Source organism: Dromiciops gliroides, chromosome 1 (genome assembly GCF_019393635.1).
Source record: "Dromiciops gliroides isolate mDroGli1 chromosome 1, mDroGli1.pri, whole genome shotgun sequence".
NCBI classification, from domain to species: domain Eukaryota; kingdom Metazoa; phylum Chordata; class Mammalia; order Microbiotheria; family Microbiotheriidae; genus Dromiciops; species Dromiciops gliroides.
Window position 1 is genome coordinate 458,569,183 of NC_057861.1, and position 24,707 is coordinate 458,593,889.

The window sequence follows — 24,707 nt, forward strand, 5'->3', positions numbered from 1 at the left end:
AAATAGCTATAAGCAAAGTCTTAAAGGGAAAATACAAATTGGAACAAGCCCAATAAGAATTTCTGGAAGAACTAAAGAAAAAACTAAGAGTGGTAATGGAAAAATTGGGAAAATAAGTGAAAGTGATACAAGAATCTTATGAAAAGAGAATTAAGTTTGTTTTTTTTTAAAGGCAAAAAAATACTAAAGAAAATAATAACTTAAAAACAGAATTGGCCAAATGGTAAAAGAAACACAAAAATTTACTGAAGAAAAGAACTCCTTAAAAAGCAAAACTGGCCAAATGAAAAAAGGGGTACAAAAGCTCATTGAAGAAAATAGTTCCTTAAAAAGTAGAATTAGGCAAGTGGAAGCTAATAACTCCATAAGACATCAAAGAATATAAAAACTAAGTCAGAAGAATAAAGAAATAAAAGAAAATGTGAAATATCTCATAAAAAACTAACCTGGAAAATAGATCAAGAAGAGAGAAATTAAAATTTCTAAAAGCCATGATTTTAAAAGACCCTATACATGATATTTTTCTTAAAAGTGTAAAGGAAAACTACATCAATCAATGTCTTAGAACCAGAAGGTAAAATAGAAATTGAATGAATTCACCAATCACTTCCTGAAAAGCATCCCAAAATAAAAATTTCTAGGAATATTATAGCCATATCTGAGAGCTCCCAGGTCAAAGAGAAAATATTTCAAGTAGTCAGAAAGTAAACATTTAAATACCATGAATCCACATTCAGGATTACACAAGATTTAGCAGACCCCATGTTAAAGGAATAGCAGGCTTGGAATATAATGTTCCAAGAGGCAAAGGAGCTAGGATTTTTGTTATTCAGTCCTGTCTGACTCTTCATGATCCCATTTGGGGTTTTCTTGGCAAAAATACTGGATTGGTTTGCCATTTCCTTCTCCAGCTCATTTTACAGATGAGTAAAACTGAGGCAAATAGTTAAGTGACTTGCCCAGGGTCACAAAGCTAGTAAAAATCTGAGGCTGGATTTAAACTCAGATCTTCCTGACACCAGGCCAGGCATTCTATCCACTGTTTAACCTAGCTGCCCTAAAGAGCTAGTATTACAACCAAGAATAACCTACCTAGCAAAATTGAGTATAATCCTTTAGTGGGAAATGGATATTTAATAAGATAAAGTACTTTCAAGCATTCTTGATGAAAAGACCAGAGTTAAACAGAAAGTTTGACATTCAAACACAAGACTCAAGAGAAACATAGAAATATAGGCATGAAAGAGAAATCATAAGGGACTTAATAAGTTTAAACTGTTTATATTCCTATATGGAAAGATGATACACGTAACACCTAAGAATGTTATAATTTGGGGGGGGGGAGCAGTTGGAAGGACTCTATATAGCTAGAGGGCACAGGAGTGACTTCATTATATTGGGATGATCTTAAAAAATGGATGGGTGAGAAAGAAGGGTATACTGGGAGAAAGGAGAAGGAAGAGGATGATCACTGTACATAACAACACCATTGCCATAATGGTTAAGGGTGAATTCTCAAATAAATCCCATCTTCGGGTGGCTCCTGACTACTACGTCCTTGCTCACTATTCTAATGCCGACAAATGGAAAGAATGTAGGTCATCTCTACTCTCTTCCATATGAGCAAATTCATGGACACATTGGGATCTCCACGGGGCACAAGTGACCCAATTGTCCTTTCTGTCCTAGGCAGCTAGATGGTGTAATGAAGAATTAAGCATTCTGTCAGGAAGATCTGAGTTTAAATCCAACCTCAGATTCTTACTAGCAAACACTATTGTTGAACAAAAAACATTAACACTAATAATATACTCTGTGATTTAGGTTTAATTCTTCCAGAAAAAAAATTAATTTCATATAACATCAATCTACATCTAAGCCATTTCTAGCTTACAGGGAGGGGGAAAGAGAGAGAAGGTAGCCTACCCTCCTATGCCCTCTGACATGACCCTCTGCATTAAGACAATTTAAGGTAACATTTTTAGGAATCTTGAATGATAAAAAGATATGTTAAAATGTAGTACAATTCCAGAAGAGTCAATACTCAGTACCTACCTTAGGAGTTGCTTTCTATGGTCATTATCTTAACCTTGAATTATAAAAGAGAAGACTTTGTCCTTAGGTGGGTCTTACCAATCACTAGAGGGAAGGAGGGGCACAGAGGTGGAGCAGGAGGAAGAGGGGGCAATGATCTTGACTTTTGTTGTTGTTCAGTCATTTCAGTCATGTCTGAGTCTGTAATCCCATTTGGGTTTGGTTGGTTGGTTGGTTGGGGGTTTTTGGCAAATATACTGAAGTGGTTTGCCATTTCCTTCTCCAGCTCATTTTACAGAGGCAACAGGGTTAAGTGACTTGTCCAGGGTCATACAGATAGTAAGCATCTGGGATGGGATTTGAACTCATGAAGATTAGTCTTCCTGACTCTTAGGCCCAGCCCTATGGAATAGAGGTGCCACCTAGATGCTCCCATGATTTTGACTAGGCAAGTAATAAGTTTGGTTATCTCTCTTAGGCCCCTTTCAAAGGAAGGCTTTTGTTCTTCCCACTTCCCTAAAGGGAAAATACAGAAAGAATATCAGGCTGAGGAAATAGTATTTATATTTCACAGGAAACTAAAAGGAGGTTTTTTAATGTGTCCTTCCATAATATAAAGAAGTTAAATATGGTTCCACGATATAAATAAGTTCTGCTGAGAACAAACCAAGTTCCTTTACATCCTGAGTTCTAAGACTCTCCCAACTCTCATTTGTTGATAATTATCTCATTTGCTGATAATTATCATTATCTGATAAAGTCTAAAATTTTTAATAGAATTTTTCTTAAAACTGTTAAGGTTTACAAATATGAAAAAATCATAGAGATATGATTTAATATTTGAAATGAACAAAAATGCTTAAATGATTAAAACATAAATGCTTGGAGGTTAGTAATGGTTTTGATTTTGTCTTTGTAGCCCAAGCACCAGGCACAGTGCCTAGAACCTAGTAATTGCTTAATAAATGTTTGCTGAATGTTAGATTAACCCAAAATTTGATACCAAAAATTGCAGTCCTTACGGCAATCAGGAGAATTACAGATATCGAGTTCAATGTTAGATCTCTTGCCAAATTCTGAATTTATTTAATGATGTTGAGAATTTTTGGCCTGTTTGTATATTGAGCAAATTGAATGATTTGGAAGGAAAGAGAGGTAAGATCTATTGAATTCAAAGCCTCCTGTCACTTTAATCTTTGTGCTTTCAAGCTATTTGCCCACCTCACCTTCAGTTAACAGTGAGAAACAAAAGGAGGAAAATGTTTAATTAAAGTGCTAATGAGCAAGAAAATGATCAAAGGGAAGAAGGAACAAGATTTTTGTAGAATGTGTGCATGAGGAAAATGGCAAATTTATAATAGTGCTAATTTGTTTCATCCTCAGTTGTCTTTGAAACTTTTCCATGAAGCAATCTAAATCTAAAGCTCTTCGGTCAACTATCTGACAGATCTTCTATTTCTTGGACCATTCTTTAAGACAGTGGAGCACAATTCATGCTATTGGATACTTTATCTCACTCAAGTTTCTTCTATCTTTTTTGTTAGGTTTATGTCTATTTATAATAATAGAGATTATGATCACTTTGTTTCTTTAGTCTACCATGTGGGGCAGCTCGGTGGTGCAGTGAATAGAACACCAAGCCTAGAATCAAGACCAGACTTCAAATCCAGCCTCAGACATTTAACAACTGTGTGACCATGAACAAGTCACTTCACCCTGTTTGCCTCAGTTTCCTCATATAGAAAATGAACTGGAGAAGAAAATGGTAAACTACTCCAGTATCTTTGCTAAGAAAATCCCAAATGAGGTCACAAAAAGTAAGACATGACTGAAAAACAACTGAACAAGCTATCCTTGGCACTCTTTATTGGTTTTGTGGGGCAGTGACTTGCCCAGGGTCACACAGCTAATAAGTGACAAGTATCTGAGGCTGGATTTGAATTCAGGTCCTCCTGAATCTAGGGCCAGTGCTTTATCCACTGCACCACCTAGCTGCCCCCCCTTGGTACTCTTTAAATATCTAATAGCCACCACAATAAAACCTGTAACCCATTTCAACATAATACAATTTTTCAAATATGTACATGAGTACCTATTATATGGCACTGATTGGATTACAGAAATGAGAAACTCAATATCATCTGCTCAGAATCTAGTGAATGAGATGAGACATGTACATATTTTATGGGCAAATCATTTAGAAGCTCTTAGAAGAGTCCAGATGATAAGTAATAAAAGCAGTGGGAACAGAATAGAAGGGATAGATAATGAGATTTATTATGGAGATAATCCTCATGGTGAACTTAAGAGTCTAATATAGTGTTTGTGACATTGATGGAAAAAGGGAAATTTAAAAGATTAGGATCTGGGGGAAATTATTAAGTGTCTATCTCATGCACTAAACTGTGCTGAGCACTGGGAACAGGATGATGAAAAATGATATCAATGAATGTGAATACATCCAGTTAACATAGCCATATGAAAGGGCACAGAGAAACCCAGCTCTCCCACATAAATCCCTGCAAATATTCAGCAAAATCTTCAGGAAAACCAATGCTATGGAAACAAAACAAACAAAAAATTCATAAGTAAGCTCTTCTATCTAGTCCCAAACTTCACAAAAACACCTGTGGAGGAAGGAAGAGAGTTGGACCAGAGAAGCCAGCTGAAGGTCCCACAAAGGAATTTGAAAGCCAGTCAGAGATATGAAGAGGGCAAGTTGTATGTAAGCCAGTACAAGATCAAATATTTGGGGACCTGAAGCTTCAGTGGACAGAACCAGCTCTCGTAGTTCAGTGTATAGGGAGATATGGCCTAGATCTGCACTTCTCAGAGCACTGGGAGCCACAGTAGGAAATCTGGCCCACTCAGTACCCAGATGCCAGTGCTGATGAAGCCCTTAACAATTCTCTCCAAATTCTATCCTCTCTCTGAGAGTGTCACAAACATTATATTAGGCATCCACCATGGTTTCCAATATCCCAATGAAGCCTATTTAGACTACAGGATGAGACATCTCTCATTTGGGGATCATGCCAAGAAAAAGAAAAGAGATCTATTGAGGCCAGAACACACAGTGAGCCACCAGAAAGTTAAGATAGAAACCAGAGATTGAGACCCCACACAAATCAGTAGTGGCATCTCAACAACAGAGGGGACAGAACCAAATTAGATTTATCCAACCCATCCAAGAATGCTGGAAGGAATTGGCTCAAGAACAAATTCTCAATCCTCAAAGAACTGAAGCTTAAAATACAAGTCAACAGAAGAAAACAATGAAGAAATGCTATGGGTGAAGAGAAGCCAAAGAGGTAAACAAGGAAGAAGAAGGGAACCCCATGACAACTACAAGATCTTATGCAATGATTGTTACCATCTTCTATGGTGGGCAGGGGGTTCCCCTCTTCCAAATTTCCTCCCTCCCTCCCTCATCTCAAAAAAAATTTAAAGAATGTTTTAAAATGTCTGAGGGGGATTAATATATATATATATATATATATATATATATATTTTAGTGAGGCAATTGGGGTTAAGTGACTTGCCCAGGGTCACACAGCTAGTAAGTGTGTGTTAAGTGTCTGAGGCCGGATTTGAATTCAGGTACTCCTGACTCCAGGGCCGGTGCTCTATCCACTGCGCCATCTAGTTGCCCCATAAAATATATTTTTAAAAAGAGCTTACACAAAAATACACAAAGGCAAAAGATGGAATATCGTGTACAAGTCATGCAAGGGAGTAAATAAGTTGGATCCAGACAATGAAGAGTCTTAAATGTCAAATAGAAAAAACTTGTGTTTTATCTTTGAAGCAATAGTCACTGAAGCTTTCAGTTCTCCTTTGCTGTTGGGAGGAGTAAAATAAATGGTTCCTGATTTGAGCAAGTAAGTGTCAGCACCTAATGCTTATTACTGAACAGGACCAGGAAACTGAAAAGCAGTTAAACATATACAATACAACTTAGAAAATGATTAAGTAAATAGTGGAGGTCAGGGGCAGCTAGAGGGCGCAGTGGATAGAGCACCACACTGGAGTCAGGAGGACCTGAGTTCAAATATGGCCTCAGACACTTAACACTTACTAGCTGTGTGACCCTGGGCAAGTCACTTAACCCCAATTGCCTCACTAAAAAAAAAAAAATAGTGGATGTCAGAGTGGCTTGATAATGTCTTTCTTTTGGGGTGTTTTTTTGGGGGGTAAGACAATTGGGGCTAAGTGACTTGCCTAGGGTCACACAACTAGTAAGTGTCAAGTGTCTGAGGCCGGATTTGAACTCAAGTCCTCCTAACTTCAGGGATGGCGCTCTATCCACTGCACCACCTAACTGCCCCATGGCCTGAGAATTTCAAAGAGGGAAAGAACATACCTAGTTGAAAGGAGATCAGATAAAGGCTTCGTGAAGGAGATGGTACCTCAGTTAATACTTGAATAAAAATGAAAGTAATTTTAAAATAACATCAATACCTTTGACCCAGCAATAACACTTTTGGGTCTTTTTCCCAAAGAGATCATAAAAAAGGGAAAAGGGCCCACAAGTACAAAAATATTTATATTTGCTCTTTTTTTTTTGCAGGGCAGTGAGGGTTAAGTGACTTGCCCAGGGTCACACAGCTAGTGTCAAGTGTCTGAGGCTGGATATGAACTCAGGTCCTCCTGAATCCAAAGCCAATGCTTTATCCACTGTGCCACCTAGCTGCCCCCTTTAGTTGCTCTTTTTGTGGTGGCAAGGAATTGGAAATTGAGGGGCTGCCCATCAACTGGGGAATGGCTGAACAAGTTGTGGTATATGAATGTAATGGAATTCTATTGTGCCGTAAGAAACGATGAGCAGGAGAAGTTCAGAGAAACCTGGAAGGACTTGCATGAACTAATGATGAGTGAGATGAGCAGAACCAGAAGAACATTGTACATAGTATCATCAACATTGTGTGTTGATCTATTGTGATAGACTAGATTCTTCTCACCAATACAATGGTACAAGAAAGTTCCAAAGGACTCATGATGGAAAAGACTCTCCAAATCCAGAAAAAAAAAGAACTGTGGAATATGGGTGCTGATTGAACCATACTATTTCTTTTGTTTTGGGTGCTGTTGTTTTTCTTTTTTGAGGGTTTTCCTTTTTGCTCTGATTCTTCTCTTATAACATGACTAATGCAGAAATATGTTTAATGTTATTGTACATATATAACCTATATCAGATTACTTGCTGTCTTGGGGAGGGGGGGAGGGAGGGGAAGGAGGAAGAAAAAATGGAAATTGGAAATCCTATAAAACAAATGTTGAAAACTATCTCTACATGTAACTGGAAATAATAAAATACTTTTATTTAAAAAATAACATCAATAGCAAACATTTATATAGCACCTACTATGTGTCAGACAGTGTGATAAGTGCTTTACAAATATGTCATTTTATCATCCCAACAACCTTGGGATGTAGGTGCTATTATTATTCCCACTTTATAGATGAGGAAACTGAGGCAAACAAAGGTTAACCTCAGAGTCACAGAGTTAGTATCTGAGGTTAGATTTGAACTCAGGTATTCCTAACTCCAGGCTCAGAGCTTTATCTACTGGGCCCAGCTTAGCTGCCCCAGATTTTGATAGGAAAAAGGGAATGGAGTCTGTTCCAAGCATGACAAATGGCATGCAAAAAAGTATGGAGGAGAAGGAAAGCAGGATGAGATCAGAAAATAATTAGTTGTCTGATTTAACTGGAGCATAGAGTAATACATTAAAGGGTGTAATATGAAATAAGACTGGAAAGAGGGGTTGAAACTAGATCATGGACGGCCTTGAATGCTAGGCTATTTTGTTCAGTTATTTTTGAGTGCCACCCCCATTTGAGGTTTTCTTAGCAAAGATACTGCAGTGGTTTGCCGCTTCCTTCTCCAGCTCATTTTACAGATGAGGAAACTGAGGCAAACAGGGTTAAGGGACTTGCCCAAGGTCACACAGCTAGGACCTGTCTGACACCATATTTGAACTCAGAAGTTGAGTCTTCTTGACTCCAGGCCCAGTACTCTATGTACTGCACCACCCAGCTGCCCTAAAATGCTGAGCTAAGGAATTTATATTTTGTCTAACAAACAATGGGAAGTTCATGAAGGGTTTTGAACAAGGGTGAACAAGCAAACCAGTACTTTTTTTTTTTCAGGGCAATGGGGGTTAAGTGACTTGGCCAGGGTCATGCAGCTAGTAAGTGTCAAATGTCTGAGGTCGGATTTGAACTCAGGTACTCCTGAATCCATGGCCGGTACTTTATCCACTGCGCCACCTAGCTGCCCTGCAAACCAGTACTTTTGAAATCTTATTTCAGGCCAGGTGACATAGTAGATAAGTCTAGACCTGGAGTCAAGAAGACCAAATTCAAATTTTGCCTTAGACACTTATTAGCTGTGTGCTACTGGGGAAGTCACTTAACCTCAGTTTGTCTCAGTTTCTTCATCTGTAAAATGGGGATAATAATTAACACCTTATTATAAGGAAGTGAAATTAGGAGGCTACTTTAGTAGCTCAGAGAAGTGGTGGCTATGGAAGTGGAAAGGAGGGAATGGATGCCAGAAATATTTTGGAGGCATAATTCATGGGACTGGACAGTTTTTTGGATTTAGATGGTGAAGAAGAGGAAAGAGCCAAAAGCTTCACACTTGGGAGACCAGGAGATGTGTGGTACCAGTCACCATACACAGAAATAAGGAGGTTTAGGAGAAGGAGTATGTTTTAGTGGAGAGGAAAACAAAAAGCTAAGTTTGGGACATTTGAGTTTGAGGTTTCAGTAGAATATCTAGGTGAAGATGTTTAGTAAGCAATTGAAAATAAAGGACTGAGGCAGCTAGATGGCACAGTGGATAGAGCACTGACCCTGGATTCAGGAGTACCTGAGTTCAAATCTGGCCTCAGACACTTAACACTAGCTGTGTGACCCTGGGCAAGTCGCTTAACCCCAATTGCCTCACTAAAAAAAAAAAAGAAAGAAAGTAAATAAAGGACTATACAAAGGGAGGCAGGGAGTAAAAATATACACTGAAAATTCATATATTATAAATATAAAATAAAATGAATAAAATTATTTTAAATTATTCAATAAATTAAAAAGAAAATATATTTTTAAAAGTATTAAGTCATGCAAAGAAGGACATGTAGTGGTTAAGCTTGCTTAAGGAGAGAGTAAAATATCATTAATATTCTAGGAGAGAGAATAACAAGAATTAGGTTGGGGGGGTGGGACTCAGAAGACTGGAAAAGGTTTAACTGTAGAGAATACGACAGGGAGTCACTAGGAAAAGAATAAAAAGATTGCTGAGCAGAAGGGAGCAGGGAAGGTTGAATTGCATGAATTTTAGTGAACTTAATCATTATGCTTTCATGTCTTTCTCTAGAATGCTTAGTATAGAAGCAGCAGAATCAGAATTGGATGGTGAAAGTTATCCAGGGATGAGGATTAGCAAGGCAGATACAGAAAGGCAAAGGAACAAAGAAGTCTAGGGTGCTATCAGAGAACTGAGAAATGTGTGATGACAGAGTCTCAGCTGTTAGATAAAATGAAGCCATTTGAGAGATAGACAGGGGAAACTGTGGAAGTGTTTAGAGATTAAAGGTTGTGGTAAGGGGGAAAGAATAGGTTTGGTGGGCATAAGTGTGCTGGGTAGGTTGAAGAAAATGAGGTTAAACCCAGAAGGGGGATTTCAGAACAAGGCCTAGGCTCATGTGCCTCTAATCATTAAATCAATCAGGGGTTTGAACAGTCACTTAAAGGAGGAGAAAAATGTTTTTGAAACATAGGAGGAAGTGTCTCATTGTTGATTGAGGGAGAGTCAGTCAAACCCAGTAAGACTTGGATAAAAACAGTAAACTAATTGAGCATCCAACATTCCAGAGGTAAGCCTGTGATATAGCCACTTCAGCTAAGCCCCTAACAGGGAATCACATGGAGAGGAAGAGAGAACCTTTGTATCTTCTACCCTATCTATTGACCAAAGAATGGCTTTGTACTCTTTTAAAGGGTAGAAGATTTGGCTTCCCTTTAGCATCCTAATAGTGTCCAGGGGCAGCTAGGTGGTTCAGTGGATAGAGCACTGGCCCTGGAGTCAAGAGGACCTGAGTTCAAATGTCACCTCAGATACTTACTAGCTGTGTGACCATGGGCAAGTCACTGAACTCCCATTGTCTTAAACATCCAGAGTCATCTCCAATCATCCTGAAGTCTATCTTGCCACTGGGCCCAGATGGCTCTGTAGGAGGGGATAAAGTTGGTGACCTTGCAGAACCCTCCCTCACTTAAATCCCATTCAGTGTAGGTCATGACATCACCTTGATATCATGGTCCTCTTCAAGAACAAAGGAAAAATAACAACAGTGTCCAAAAAAGAGTGAAGACTGACAGGAAATGAGAGATATGTTGAAGACAAACTAGACACCCTAAGGAAAGGCAGCTTTAGGACTCCATGAACCTACAAAAAGCCCAACAGAAATCTAACCTTGGGGAAGCTTTGTGAGGATTCCAGGAAGGAAGAACTTCCATACAAGGAAGAGCAATTAGGTACTTTTTTGCTGCCTGTGTCCCCTAAATTTGAGCCTACTTTTCCCCGAGCTCTGTATGAACTTGACAGAGATTTTGTCCCAGATTTTGGAGGGGATTTGTGTTGTGCTTCAGTCCTGGCTCAAATGTTTATCCCTGTGTAAAAACCTAATTGATGTTAATTGCTTAATTGATATCAGGAAGATAAGTGGTTAATTGATCTTTAGGAGTATACTTGTGGGGCTCATTAATAATAGTTATTAGGCAACCCTTAGAGGAGAAATAGTCAACTGCACCCTAGAGACCCAGCCTGCTAGCTGGAGTGTGAGGTGAATGAGCCCCAAAATTCACCACACTTTGACGCCAAAATAGAAAATCAACAAATATTTATTAAGTACTTTCTACGTACTGAGGCACTGGGCTGACTATTATGGTGGGATACAAAATTTGGTCTTTGCCCTTCTCATTTAGTTGGAAAGACAAAGAAAAGCAAAGCAAACAAAGATATGAAAAAATATTAATATAGTCACAGGTACACATACAAATTTGACTTGTACAAAATCTGAGTGTGACTAATCATTGTGTTCTGATAGACTCTTTTTCATCTTGTGGCAAACCTCTCTCAGAAAGAAGTGAGGAAATGAGTAGAATTTGAATTTGATCCCCACAATCTTTTTTTCTCTTCCAAAATTCAGGTCACTAAATTTGCCAAAAGTGTCTGCATATAGAAAGTGAAGCTGCTCAGGATTCCTTCCTTTGGCTATAGTTGGGTCAACTCCGTCTTGTCCATACAACCCCCTCCTCCCCAAAAGATAACTGTCTAAACTTTATGTGTGTGTAAATATATATATATATGTGTGTGTGTACATGTATGTGTATTTATATGTGAAACTTTACATGTATAATATATGCCAAAATTTGTATATATGTGAAATATATATATTTCATGCAACAATTTTATGTGATAATATATATGTTTATTTCCTTTCAAAGAAATCTTGTTTTAGCTCTCATATTCAGACCAGTACAGAAAATAATAATGAAGAGTTAAATGGAACAGAACAATACACGAATGTCATGAGGTAGTACATGATTAATGGCCCAATAGAAGTAGAAATGAGGGGTACTACTGTGCCTCTCTGTGGAATGAGAAGTTTCTTTTCAGAAGACAGATAGCCTTGAGTTGGGATTTGATGGCCAGTTAGAATGTGGATAGGATAAAAACAAATTAAGAGATTATTCTAAGGAGCAGGAAAAGCCTATGCAAAGGCAGAGAGCAAAGAAGGCAGGTTAAGTCAACAGTTTGCCTTGAAGAAACCTTAGAGAACAATGCATCATCCCCTTGATATACTCACATTTGTGCACCATAATTCTGTATTTTAGCTAGAAGCCTGCCCAGCTTTTCATTGGCATCTAATATACTTTGTGGGTGGTGGATTAATTTGCAAGGGGGAGTATAGCATAGGTTAAAGAGAAAAGTGAATTTGAACGAAACAAATGGACAACATTTTAAAAATAAAATCTGCACTCTCATCCATATGAAGCTCTATTTGGAGACAAACTTAGGGTCAACCAGGTTTGATTGCTTAAAAAAAAAACTATAGATGTGCTTTGCTTTTTTAACATGAATATGAGAATGAATGAAAAGAAATTTGGGACAATTTAAAACTCCATTCCTTCATCCATCAAAATATTTTTACATGCTGTTAGTATGATTCCATCTGTGGGAAATGACTCAAAATAGAAACTTCTAGCATTTCATATTGTCAATGCAATATCACAGATATTTCTTCCTCCTCAAAGTTGGCTCTATGTTCTTTTTCTAACTTGAATAAATTCTCTATTTAACTCTATATACTTTTTAATTTGCCTAGATTAGTGCAATTCCAGCTAACTAGATTTTGTTGGGCATCCTTCAGTGTTTCATTCCAACCTTTAAATGATTTAGCATCTTTATGTCTTCTGGAAGATATGTACCATCATTTGTGTCTCTTTTGTCCTAATTATGCCAAGGACACCATACTTTCCTGTTTCCAACAAGTCTCATCAAATGTGACCCAGCATATATATTCCAGAAGTAATTGGATAAAGAACATTTTTAAACCCAATTCAACTAACACTAAGACATTATTTTTCATTTCTTGAGCTTTCATCAGAGCATTTTTCTCTCATGGTCCTGCTCACATTAATTTTGTTTTGCCAGTCAAGATTGCATGAATGAGTTCTCTATACATAAATATATTACATTTCTTGGGTGGTTTAGTGTTTTTTAATCATTTCTGCCACTGTGTTTTCTCTCTAGAGTTAACATGAAAAGCAGTCCACATCCTTATTCCTTCAAGGATCTCTGTCATCTGCCATCAATAAAATACTGTAATCTCATCCCCTAACATAAAATGCAGTTAATAGCTTTATCTGTTAGTTTGCTATTCCCAATCCATCACATGCTATATGGATAAACTGGATCATTGGTCTTTTTTGGTTTTGAAAATAATTACATACGATTATCAAGAGGGAGAAAGCAAAATCAAAGACAACAATTAGCTTTTTCTTTCTAAAGTAGGGGTCCTTAACTAGGGGTCCACAGTCCCCTGAGGGATTTGTGAAGTTGGATGGAAAAAAAGGCATATTTTCACTAACCTCTAACATAAATTTAGCATTTTGCTTATTGTATTTTATTTTGGGTTTTGTTTTGGTTTTTTGTTTTGGTTTTGGGGGCAATGAGGGTTAAGTGACTTGCCCATGGTCACACAGCTAGTGTCAAGTGTTTGAGGCCAGATTTGAAGTCAGGTCCTCCTGAATCTAGGGCCAGTGCTTATTCACTGCACCACCTAGCTGCTCTCTGCTTGTCATTTCTTATAGCACAATAATATTCCATAAGAATCATACCAATACAAAAATATTTAATAAAATATTAGTAAAGAAGATCTTAAAACATAATAAAGGGACTCTATCCCCTTATGATAAGATGAGATTTATACCAGAAATTCAGGTTGGCTCAATATGAGGAAAATTATTAACTTAATGTGCCATGTTAACCAAAACAAGAATCAGGCCATTGAAGGGATAGCTACAAAAATAAACTTTTGAAAATTACAACTCCCACTTGTGTTAAACATTAAAAAGCACGGGAAAAAGTGGACCTTTTCTTAATGTGTATTGATGTGGTTGGTTATTCCTCCTCCTTTCTTGAAAAGGATCAATGACATCCTGAGTGTGATGTCTTTACTTGTGCATGGATTGGATTTATGTGAGGCAAAGCTGTGCAAAGCCATCAGCCTCACTATTTCCTCCAGTCATCAAAGTGCACTTGGAAGATATAAGTCAAGATGGCCTGAGATGTAGCGGGTGACCCTGACCTTTCTAAATTAAGGTCAAGTGCTTTTTCCACTGCACCACCTACCTGCCTTCGCTTATTGTATTTTAAAAGCATTCTTATGAGAGGGTGTCCATAGACTTCTCTAGACTACCAAAGGGGTCCATACTACAGAAAAAAGTTCAAGAACCCGGGCATTTCACTGGCTATCTTTCATTTCTGCAATTCTCCCTTCCTCATCTTGCTTCGTGGCTTCCTTCAAATCCCAGCTAAAATCCCATCTTCTACAGGAAATCCCACCTTCTAGCTAAAAAATCCCACCCAGCTAAAAGTCAGTCACCTTCTACATTTCCCATTGAAATTCCATACTGGTTGTTTTTTCTTACCCTGTTAGATAATCTTCAGTATAACCCAATGCATTTTCAATTATTTCTCTGAGGACTGAAAGAGCCCATTGTTAATTATAACCACACTGTAGCCCCAAATACTATCTTCTCCGGCAAGAGTTAAAGTGCCTCCACAAACGTACAATTTACTGCCAAGAAATCATTTTCACCCTGAGAGAATCTGGCTGGATATTTGTACCCATCTGGTATTTAAAATGAAATCCAATTTTGTAGAGCTCGCCAGCATTTAAAATATATAATACAACCAATCTATTTTTAAAAATGTCTCAATCCATTGAATTGTGCTGTGAAATGCTTTCTTGTAGTGTCTTGGTATTTTCTATCATATTTGAAGCTACCAAAATCAAAACACCATTAGACAAAGACTGATAGAGTTTGATCGCCTCATCTTCCCTTTGAGCCCAGCAGGGTCTGAGCACTATGTTCTCCATCTGCCTCCTGTCATCTCAGGCCCAGCCAGAAACAGGCTTGATGAAATGGAATATCTTGACTGCCACATGCCTATTGTACTCCACTTTTTGTGGCAACTGGCTAGATGGGGTTCTTGTGTGTGAGTGTGCACGTGCATGGGCATGAGCTTAAAGGGACTGTGAACTGTGCTCATACATTGTTTCACTGAATCCTATCTTTTACTGGACATCTCCCCCAACCCTTCTTAATTCCAGTGTCTTCCTTCTCTTAATTATCTACTATTTATCCTGTATATAATGTGCTTTGTATATATTTGTTTTCATGTTTTTTATTCCAGTAGATTGTAAGCTTCTTGAGGGTAGGGACTATCTTTTGTCTCTTCTTGTACCCCCAGCATTCAGAACAGTGTAACATATTCTAGATACTTAATAAATATTTACTGATTGATTGATTGACCAAAGGGACCATTGATTAGTATAGGCCTTGGGAACTGTCACTGTGGGAGAGCCGGGGTTGTGGTAGTCCTTAGATATTCCTCAATAAAGAATTACACTCTCTCATACAGTCCAGTTAGAAATAGGATAGTATTTTATTTGGTGCTAGGGAAGTCAAAGTGGGAAATCAAAGACTTCACCCCTCAGGGAGGAGAGCTTAGAAACATTCTCCTTCTTGAACAGAGGGAAGGCAAAAGCTTTTATAGAGGATATACATGGGGTATCCACTTGAAAACTGGAAAGCTCCCTTTTGGGGTTGGGTGGGGAAAGCTTGGATGCTTGTCATATTGCTGAGAGTCAAGAGGGATTTTTTAAAAATTATGATAAAAAAATTAAAATTAAACTAAAAAATGATGATCTTAGGGCAGCTAGGTGGCACAGTGTATAGAGAACTGGCCCTGGAGTCAGGAGGACCTAAATTCAAATCCGGCCTCAGACACTTGACACATACAACTGTGTGACCTTGGGCAAGTCACTTAACCCCAATTGCCTCACCAAAGAAAAAGAAAGATGATCTTGACCCTTGGGCTTATCTCTGTCTCCTAGCTCCAGTCAGTTAGTAGCCATGCCCAATTAACTTTCCTGCTATCGAATTTTATCTCCCCTTACTTCTTCTTTTGTTTGTTTGTTTGTTTTGGTGAGGCAATTGGGGTTAAGTGACTTGCCCAGGGTCATACAGCTAGTAAGTGTCAAGTATCTGAGGCCAAATTTGAACTCAGGTCCTCCTGAATCCAGGGCTCTATCCACTGCACCACCTAGTTGCCCCTTCCCTTACTTCTTAGGTATGTCTGTCTTGATATCCAGTTGGTCAATCCAAATTTTAATGGTCCCTTGATATTTCCATATGTCTTTCATGTTATCTGGTCATCTTTAGTTTTGCTTCTCACAAGAGAAACTTCTGATTGATCCTAAGTCCCATGTCAAGAACTAAACAGGATAAAAAAGGACACCCTCTCTCAGGAAAGCACTGAGAGGGCAATCAGGAGGGTAAAGGGCCTCCAGATCCATAATGGAGATGAGGTGAATGACTAGGGATGGGTGAGGCCTGATAGGCACCTTCAAATATGTGAATGGGGGCCCATAGAAGAGGCCTTAGTCTTGTTCTGCTTAACCCCACAAGGTGCATCTAAGAGTAATGAAAAAAAGGCAAAATGTAGGCTCAATAGAAGAAGAACTATCCTTAACAATTAGAGCTAGCCAAAAAAGGAACAAGTGGCCTCAGAAGACAGAGGTAGATGTCTTCACACAAATGGGAGATGACCAATGGTTGGGCTTGCTGTAGAAGGGAGAGTACAGCGTGGACTACGTGGCCCCTGAGTTCTCTTCCTTTGAGAATCTGTGTAGTGCTTTCAACAAACCCAAACTTTGGCCAAAAATAAAGGCCTATTTTTTTTTTAAACAACAGTATTGTTCTCATGATGCTACATGACTACAAATCATATAATTCCACAGTCTCTGAAGATTTAAAGCTGAGGGTCACCCAGACTCATGGCAAGTGCGAATAAGATACAACATGTTTCCATGAAGAGTTGTTGTTAGAGAAATGACATAAAAGCAACATCAGGGAAATAGATGATCAGAAAAAAACAAATGAAAAGGGCTTCTAGGTGGCACAGTGGATAAAACACCAGCCCTGGATTCAGGAGGACCTGAGTTCAAATCTGACCTCAAACACTTGATACTTACTAGCTGTGTGACCCTAGACAAGTCACTTAACCCTCATAGCCCTGCAAAAAAAATGAAAAAGATGAATCTGTCACATAGTGGTATCAAAGGATAACATACACAGCCCTAGTGCTCCAAAGACATCCATGTATATTAAGAAAACCATAGGAAGGAAGGTCCCTTGCAAGTCGGGTAGACCTCCTATGATGAGTTTATAGGAGGACATAGATCAGAATCATAGAGGATGAGCAATCATGGATGAAGAGCAATTAGCCTCATTCAAGCAACTACCCACATTAATGGGATCAAATGAGATCAATGATGAAGTAACAAAATATACAAAATTAAATGCTAGCCCTTTTGGAGATGCCTCTATTTCCCAGAGCAGTTAAGTGGTGAGGCAAATAGTTTGAACCTGAAGTCAAGAAGACTCATCTTCCTGAGTTCAAATCCAATCTCAGACACTTACTAGCTGTGTGATTCTGGGCAAAGTCACCAACTGGAGCCCACGTCCACAAGGATGAGAATCCAAGTTTCTATGGGAGAAGAGAAGGTCAGAATCACAAACAATTAAATTCATTATATTTTAACAAGAATTTACTTGTTACTTACATGAAGTCACTCTTCAGTCAGCTCTTTATATACAGTCATACCAATGATGTGTTAGAGAAAAGATAAAACTATCCAGATGGGAAAATAAGAATGAATAGGATAATAAAAGTATGAATAGAAAGAATTTTAAAAGAATAAAATGTAAGGTATATTTAAAACTTTTAATGTGGCATTTTAAATCAAGTTACTAGTTCCAGAAAATTGGAAATGGAAGGAGGAGAGGATATCAACACTAATTATAACAGTTTTGTTAGAAGTTGAACCAATCCAAATGAATTATCCTAAAGGGAACATGCTTGCTGGCTTGTCAGTCAACAAATTATGATCTATAGGCTAATCAGAATTCATAAAAAAGGGGGGAAAGTTGATTTATAGTTGACTTTACATACAGCAGAAACCTGATGACCTCTGTTTCCCATTACTCCTCAGCCTTACTTCTCAGGAACATCATTATTGAAGGCAATGTTTGGAGTTAGCCCTGACACTGGTGATCATAATTAGACTAGCCCAGTAGAGTGACGATATCATTTTCTAGAGGATTTATGACCCAGGAGGTTGTAACAGGGTCATAGTTATGGGGAGTTCCCACACTAGAAATGATCTTTGAGTCCCACATTCCTCCACCATCTCTTAGTGGAAATGGGAGTAACTTTCCAGAATTTCCTACTGAAATGTTTTAGTCTTGGGTATTGGTGCTGGGAGGAACAGAGACCCTAACAATGAAAACTAGTTCTGTCTCATCTGGCCACAGCTGAAGTATGACCTAGACTTCTTAGCACATAGAGAGAACCAGACAGAGAGAACAATGATTTGAAACTGCCTTGACTTCTGCTAACTAGAATCTCCTATAAAATATACAAGGTAGCATTCAGTCAGGAAGGCAGTCTGTGATAGACATCATGATATAACTGGCAAAAAAGCCTGAGACTACAAAAAGGAATAAAGGAAACATTGGTTTAGTGACAGGCACCTAAGTGGTTTTATATTTAGTCTGAATGACAAATCTTCAGGCGGGAAGGAGAGATGTGCCTGTGTGTCATATCCACTGGGGCTGTTCATAAACATGCACATTATCTAAAATTTCACCAAGAAAATGAGAGTAAAAATAAAATAATTTTCTAACACTTCCACAGTACTTTGGGTTTACAAAAGGCTTTACATATATGATTTCATTTTTACATACATTATTTCCTCACCACAACCTTATGAGGATGCAGAGAGATAGATATTAAGTGACTTACCCAGGATCACACACCTAGTCAACTGACTGTGGAAAGCTCCCTTATTGGGGATGATCACATGGGGGGGGAGGCCACACCCCCATGATGGCTGGGGGAAGTTGGGGGAAAGGCAGCTCTGATCTCTCAAGCCATCTCCATTCCCCAGGCAGCAGCAATGCCTAATACGCTTATCTCTCTTGTTTCAAGGTGTGTCTCTAGGAGAAGACCCTTGTCAGCTGGCCAGGTTAAACTTTAATAGCCCTAACCCCATAACCCTATAACAAAAGCTTAGGAACCTCTGGGAGAGCCTCGGAGAGTCACAAAACAATCAGAAGCTGGAACTGACAGTCTGGTCTATCCCAGGCAATTCATTGGGGTGGGAAACAAAATAAGGCGGTTCTCAATCAATTGTATTTGTCACTATCTATGAGTGTGTGTGAGTGTGTGAGTGTGTGAGTGTGTGTGTGTGTGTGTGTGTGTGTGTGTGTGTGTGTGTGTGTGTGTAACCTGGCTTTGATGGGTCTCACACCTCACCATGTGGGTGGGGGTAGCCTCCTTTGGTTGGCTACCTGAGTCTAAAACTGACTGTGCCCAGTATGAAAACCATGAACTCAATAGGTGAGAGGACAAGAACTCCCTTTTCCTTGTTCCCACTCTTTCACCTCAGCTCTGAGAAATGTGCCTGGGGGTGGTTTTTCTGCTCTGTGTTGTTTGTCCTCCTCAGTTTCTGATTTACAAGGTGATCCTCATGACACTGGAAATTCCAGTGATGGCAGTTTTGGAGCCAGGATTGTAGACTGTGTAGTGTGGACAGCTAGGCTGACATGGGAAGCTCGGAGAAGCCAGGGTGCCTGGGACCTAAGATGGAGGTGGGGGTGTGGGTGGAATTTGGAACTGAGCTAAATTAGGAATCTAATCCCCTTTCCCTCTTGAGACTTAAGTGGGTGGGTGGAGTTATGTCTCCCATGTGTTTGGGAAATAACTTTGTATGTTTGTGATTATATCTTAAAGTAAATATTTCTTTGTAAAAGCCAACCCAACTATCAGAGTTGAATGGAACCGGGATTCAGGGAACCACCCCCCAAAATTAAAGGAACACCACTGGTGGGGGCTGAAGGCAGTGGCAGAGCCTAGACACCTCAAACCCCATAAGGGTACCAGAGAACCCTGGGGGAGCTGGAAAAAAAGTGAAATATAACTCACTTGGCCTTCAAGTGGTTGAAACCAGGGTGGTCTATGTTACCTATACACACATGCAAACACACATACATGTTGTGTGTATGCATGCATATACACACATACATATTTGTATAGCGATGCATAGGTGCATATATGTAAGATGTTCAGCATAAGTAGAAAATTAATGCAAATACACAAAAGGTAGTTAAATGCAAGGTAGATTGGAGGGAGGAGCAGGAAAGGCTTCATGTGGAAGATGTTGCTTGAAATGCTTCTTCTTTTTTTTTGCAGGGCAATTAGGGTTAAGTGACTTGCCCAGGGTCACACAGCTAGTAAGTGTCAAGTATCTGAGGCCACATTTGAACTCAGATCCACCTGAATTCAGGGCCAGTGCTTTATCCATTGTGCCACCTAGCTGCCCCCTGAAATTCTTCTTAAAAGAAGAGAAGGACTCTATGAAGTGGAAAGAGAGAGTTCATTCCAGACATGGGGGTAGGGGGAGGTAGCCAGTGCAAAGATAGACTATGAAAGAATAGAGATAGAATATGACAGTTTTTCCTTTATAAAAGTTTTCATGAAGTATAACAGCAGTAAGTCTCACAAGTCTTTGGCCTATTTCTTTACTCCTAAACCATATTTCCCAACTCTTTTTTTTTTTTCCTGGCCTTGCCTATTTTCACTTTTGCATTGAAATCACCAAGTATCAAAGTGTAGTAGTTGCCCTTTGGGTACTTCCCCCATCCCAAAACCCTTTTTTGACCATGCTCAGTAACCATCCCTAGTGGCCACATAGGGAAAGGGAACAGCTTCTAACCATGTATGATTGATGGCAGAATTGAGTCTCCATGATTAATTGCTGAACCAGAAGTCCAAAAATGTACTAAAGCGTCACCCACTCCTTCCCTGGTCAACTCTCTTCCTTCCAGTTTTGAAACATAAGGACCCTTTGAGCTGTTAAGAGGGTCATGTTGAAGAATAACCTTCCTCATGGCTACAAGCTGGGAATATGTGTGTTGCCTAAGCAAGCTGCCAGGCAGGATGGAGCTGCCTCAATTTGTGTTAGAACTCAAAAAGACTAGAGTACCTCAAAAGAAGTGATGTCTCCCACTGCCAGGAAAGTATACCTAAGCTATCAACAAGAGCAGTGGCAGGACAGCGACTGGCACATAGTAGATAATATATATATATTTCCTCCCACCCTCCCTGCACCATCACTGCTCATTCTGTACCATTTAGTTATTTATTACAAACTTTACCTGAATAGGAATTCCTCTACAGTATCCCTGACAAGTGACCATCCTTTGTCTTCTTGAAGACCTTCAGTAAAAAGGACCCCAGTACCTCTGGAGTAGCCCATCACAGTTTGGGCCAGCTCTGCTTATCAGGAGGTTTGTCCTTACATTGGTAGCAGAGGAGTGTGAACAGGATCGTGAGATAATTGAAGGACTTGCAAACTGAGAATTGGTTAAAGGAGGAGAGGGTACAAAGGAAGAAACATTTAAGAATTTGTTCTGTGCCAGGCACTCCACTTCCGGGGTGCGAGCTTAAAAGGCAAGGAGAGAACGGAAGTGGGAGGTTTTTCCTGCTCTGCTGGTCTCCTGACTGCGCTGCACAGACGGTCTCTCTCTCCCCAAAGGTGGCCTTCTCTTTTGGTGAGTTTTATATGGAATGTAGACTAAGCTTGGACTTAAGACGATTTGTATTGTGTTTCTACTTTCCTATCCTTCTAATCAACATCACCTTGTGACTACCATACAATAAATGGTCTATCTAGAAAACCAGAAGCTTCTTCCATTTCCTAGTCTGGGAGATAAATTAAGGGAAAGGTTAAGTAGGGTAGATTTATGATCTAATATCCAATTTTAAATCTCACAAAGCTACCACAGTAGTTCAGGTGAGAAAGTGATGGGGGCCTAAACTAGACTGGGGACGAAATGAGTTAAGAGAAGGAGATGCTGGGGAAGTAGAATTGACAAGGCTAGGAATTAAGGGGAAAAGACATAAGAATGACAGGTTATGAACCTGCATGGTTAGAAGAATGATCCTGTACTCAACAGAAATGGTAAAGCTTGGGAAAAGGGCAGGTTTGAGGGTTTGCTGTATATAATGAACGTGAGTTTAGAAATATTGGGTTTGAAATGCTTATGCGACATCTAGGTAGAGATTCATAGCAGACAGATGGCAACTTTGGACAGGAATTTAGAAGAGAAAATTAGAGCTAGATACATAAACTTGGTTTTCTTTTGGTCAAGATTTTTTTATAATTTTATTTTTTAACATTCATTTTTTTGTGTGGCAATGAAGATTAAGTGACTTGCCCACGGTCACACAATTAGTCAGTGTCAAGTGTCTGAGGCTGGATTTGAACTCAGGTCCTCCTGAATCCAGGGCCAGTGCTTTATACACTGTGCCACCTAGCTGCCCCCCATTTTAAAAATTTTGAGTTCTCCGTTCTTTCCGTCCCTCCAGGTCCTCCCCCACCCAGTGAAAAGGCAAGCAAAATGATGACCATTGTATATGAGCTACATAGACTTGTGGATCATCTACAGAGAGGTAATAATTGAACCCATGGCAGCTAAGAGCATCAGGAAAAAAGATTAAGAGAGAAAAGAAAAGATGACATGTAACAGATTGTTGAGTAAGAGAGTGGAAGATGGATGGTGGTAAATCTTTAAATTTACATTTTATTACATGCATGATATAAAATTCAAGGTGAAATAAAGCTCTCCAAGACCCATCAATGCTTTTCAATTTAACTACATTAATTAATTTCTTGTACCTTGGGGGACCTCACCACCTACTCACAGGGGCTTTCCCAGAGCAGGCTACTAAAGGTTCAAAGTAGCTTGTGGTTCCAGATACACTAAAATCATATCTCATAAACCCTCACCCATGTATTTATCTTTAATAATAAGTCAGAGGCAATGACAAGACAGAGACAAGATTATAAATAGAAAGAATAACAACAAAAATTGAATTCTAGTGCCATGCAATTATAATGACTAAGTGTGGCCCTGAAGAACAGATATGAGAAAGCATACCCATACCCTTTTTGCAGAGGTGCAGGACTTTGAGAGTAGACCACACATATGGTGTCACACTTGGTTAGTGTTGGTTAGGTTTGCCAAAAGTGGTCAGGTAGCTCAATTCAGGAATATTCATCTTTCTGAGTTCAAACCTGACCTCAGACACTTATTAGCTGTGAGAACCCAGGTAAGTTATTTAATCCTCTTTGCCTCAGTTTCCTCATTTGCAAAATGATCTGGAAAAGGAAATGGAAAATCACTCTAGTATCTTTGCCAAGAAAACCCCAAATGGGGTCTGAAGAACTGGATACAACTGAGCAACAAGAAGTTTTGCCAAACTGACTTTTTAAAAAATCTTTGTTATAAGGAATGACTTTCTTATTGGGGGAAGGAGAAAGATATATTGGAAAATAAAAGTGAAGAAGAATAAAAAATATCAACAAAATGGGGGGTTGGTGTAAAATAATAGCTTGACACAATCCTTTCAAAGCAGAAGCGCTGAATGAAATGGGCTGTAATAAAAATAGCAATAAAATATTTTCCCAGTAAGGGACATTATCTCCCACAAGCAAATACACCATTAGTAGAAAGAATGGACGTAGGAAACACATGGCCAGAGCACATGCTAGAAGTGGCATCCATATAGGGAAGATGCGGGACTAGGGCACACTCATGCCTTTGGTGTTGCAGAGCTGCTGATGGTCCCTGATGTCATTTCCTGCTCCTGCTGGGCCTGTTCCAAAACTGTAATCTTGGTCAGAAGCTGATCCACTGCAGACTCCTCCACTGTACTGGAAACCTCTCCAGCTTTACTGGACTTGTTTTGTCAAGATGCTGACAGGCCTGGCCCCACTGGCCATTCTGACCCTCTCAGAATCTCGTAGCCATCCCCCCCACCCCCCAAAAAAAAATACTGTACATGAGAAGACTCTCTGAAGCTATATTTCATCAACTAGCATTTATTAAGCACCTACTATATGCCAGACATTGTGCAAAGCACTGGGGTTACAAAGAAAAGGAAAAGACAATAATTGCTTCAAGGAGTTCACATTCTAATGAAAGAGATGTAATGATTGGAATTCTGCCACCTGCTGGAGACTTACTGTAGAAAAGTTCCGCCATGAAAGGAAGGTCTTTGAGGGCAAGAACATGCGTCTTTTCTTTGGCGTCAGGAAGTGACGTTTGCTAGTGGGAGGAAGAAGGGGGAGCCTGGCACTCTGACTGGGACTCTTTCCTGGGGACGCTGGTGGAGAGGGGAGCTAGAAATGTGGTCTCCCTTTAATAGATAGGAATCTAGGCCTTTTCTCTCTCTCTTTGCCAAATTCTTATTCTCCTTAATAAATGCTTAAAGTCTAACTCTTGCTAAAGCTTATAATTTATTGGCGACCACTCATTAGATATTTTAGACAGTTTAGCTAGAATTTTAGCCCTTAACAGAGACAACATGCAAACAACTATGTACAAACAGGTTATACATATCCCAGGTTAGCAGGAGATAATCTCAAAGAAAAGGCATTAAAATTAAGGAGGACTGGGAAAGGTTTCTTGTAGAAGGCAGGACTTTACCTGAATCTTGAAGGAGACCAGGGAAGCCAGAAAGCAGAGATAAGGGGAGGGAGAGAGAAAGAGAGAAAGACAGACAGAGAATTCCCACTGGCAGAAGGGTCATGGCAATTAATGATTCAGACTTGAGCAGCTATGACAGAGTGGGGAAGCTTCTTGGGGGCAGTTTGCTATGAGCTGTGTCCCCCATCTATACCTTTTTCTGCCTCTAGTCCTTAGGTATCCTTTAACTCCAAATCTTTTCTTCTTCTCCTCCATCTTGG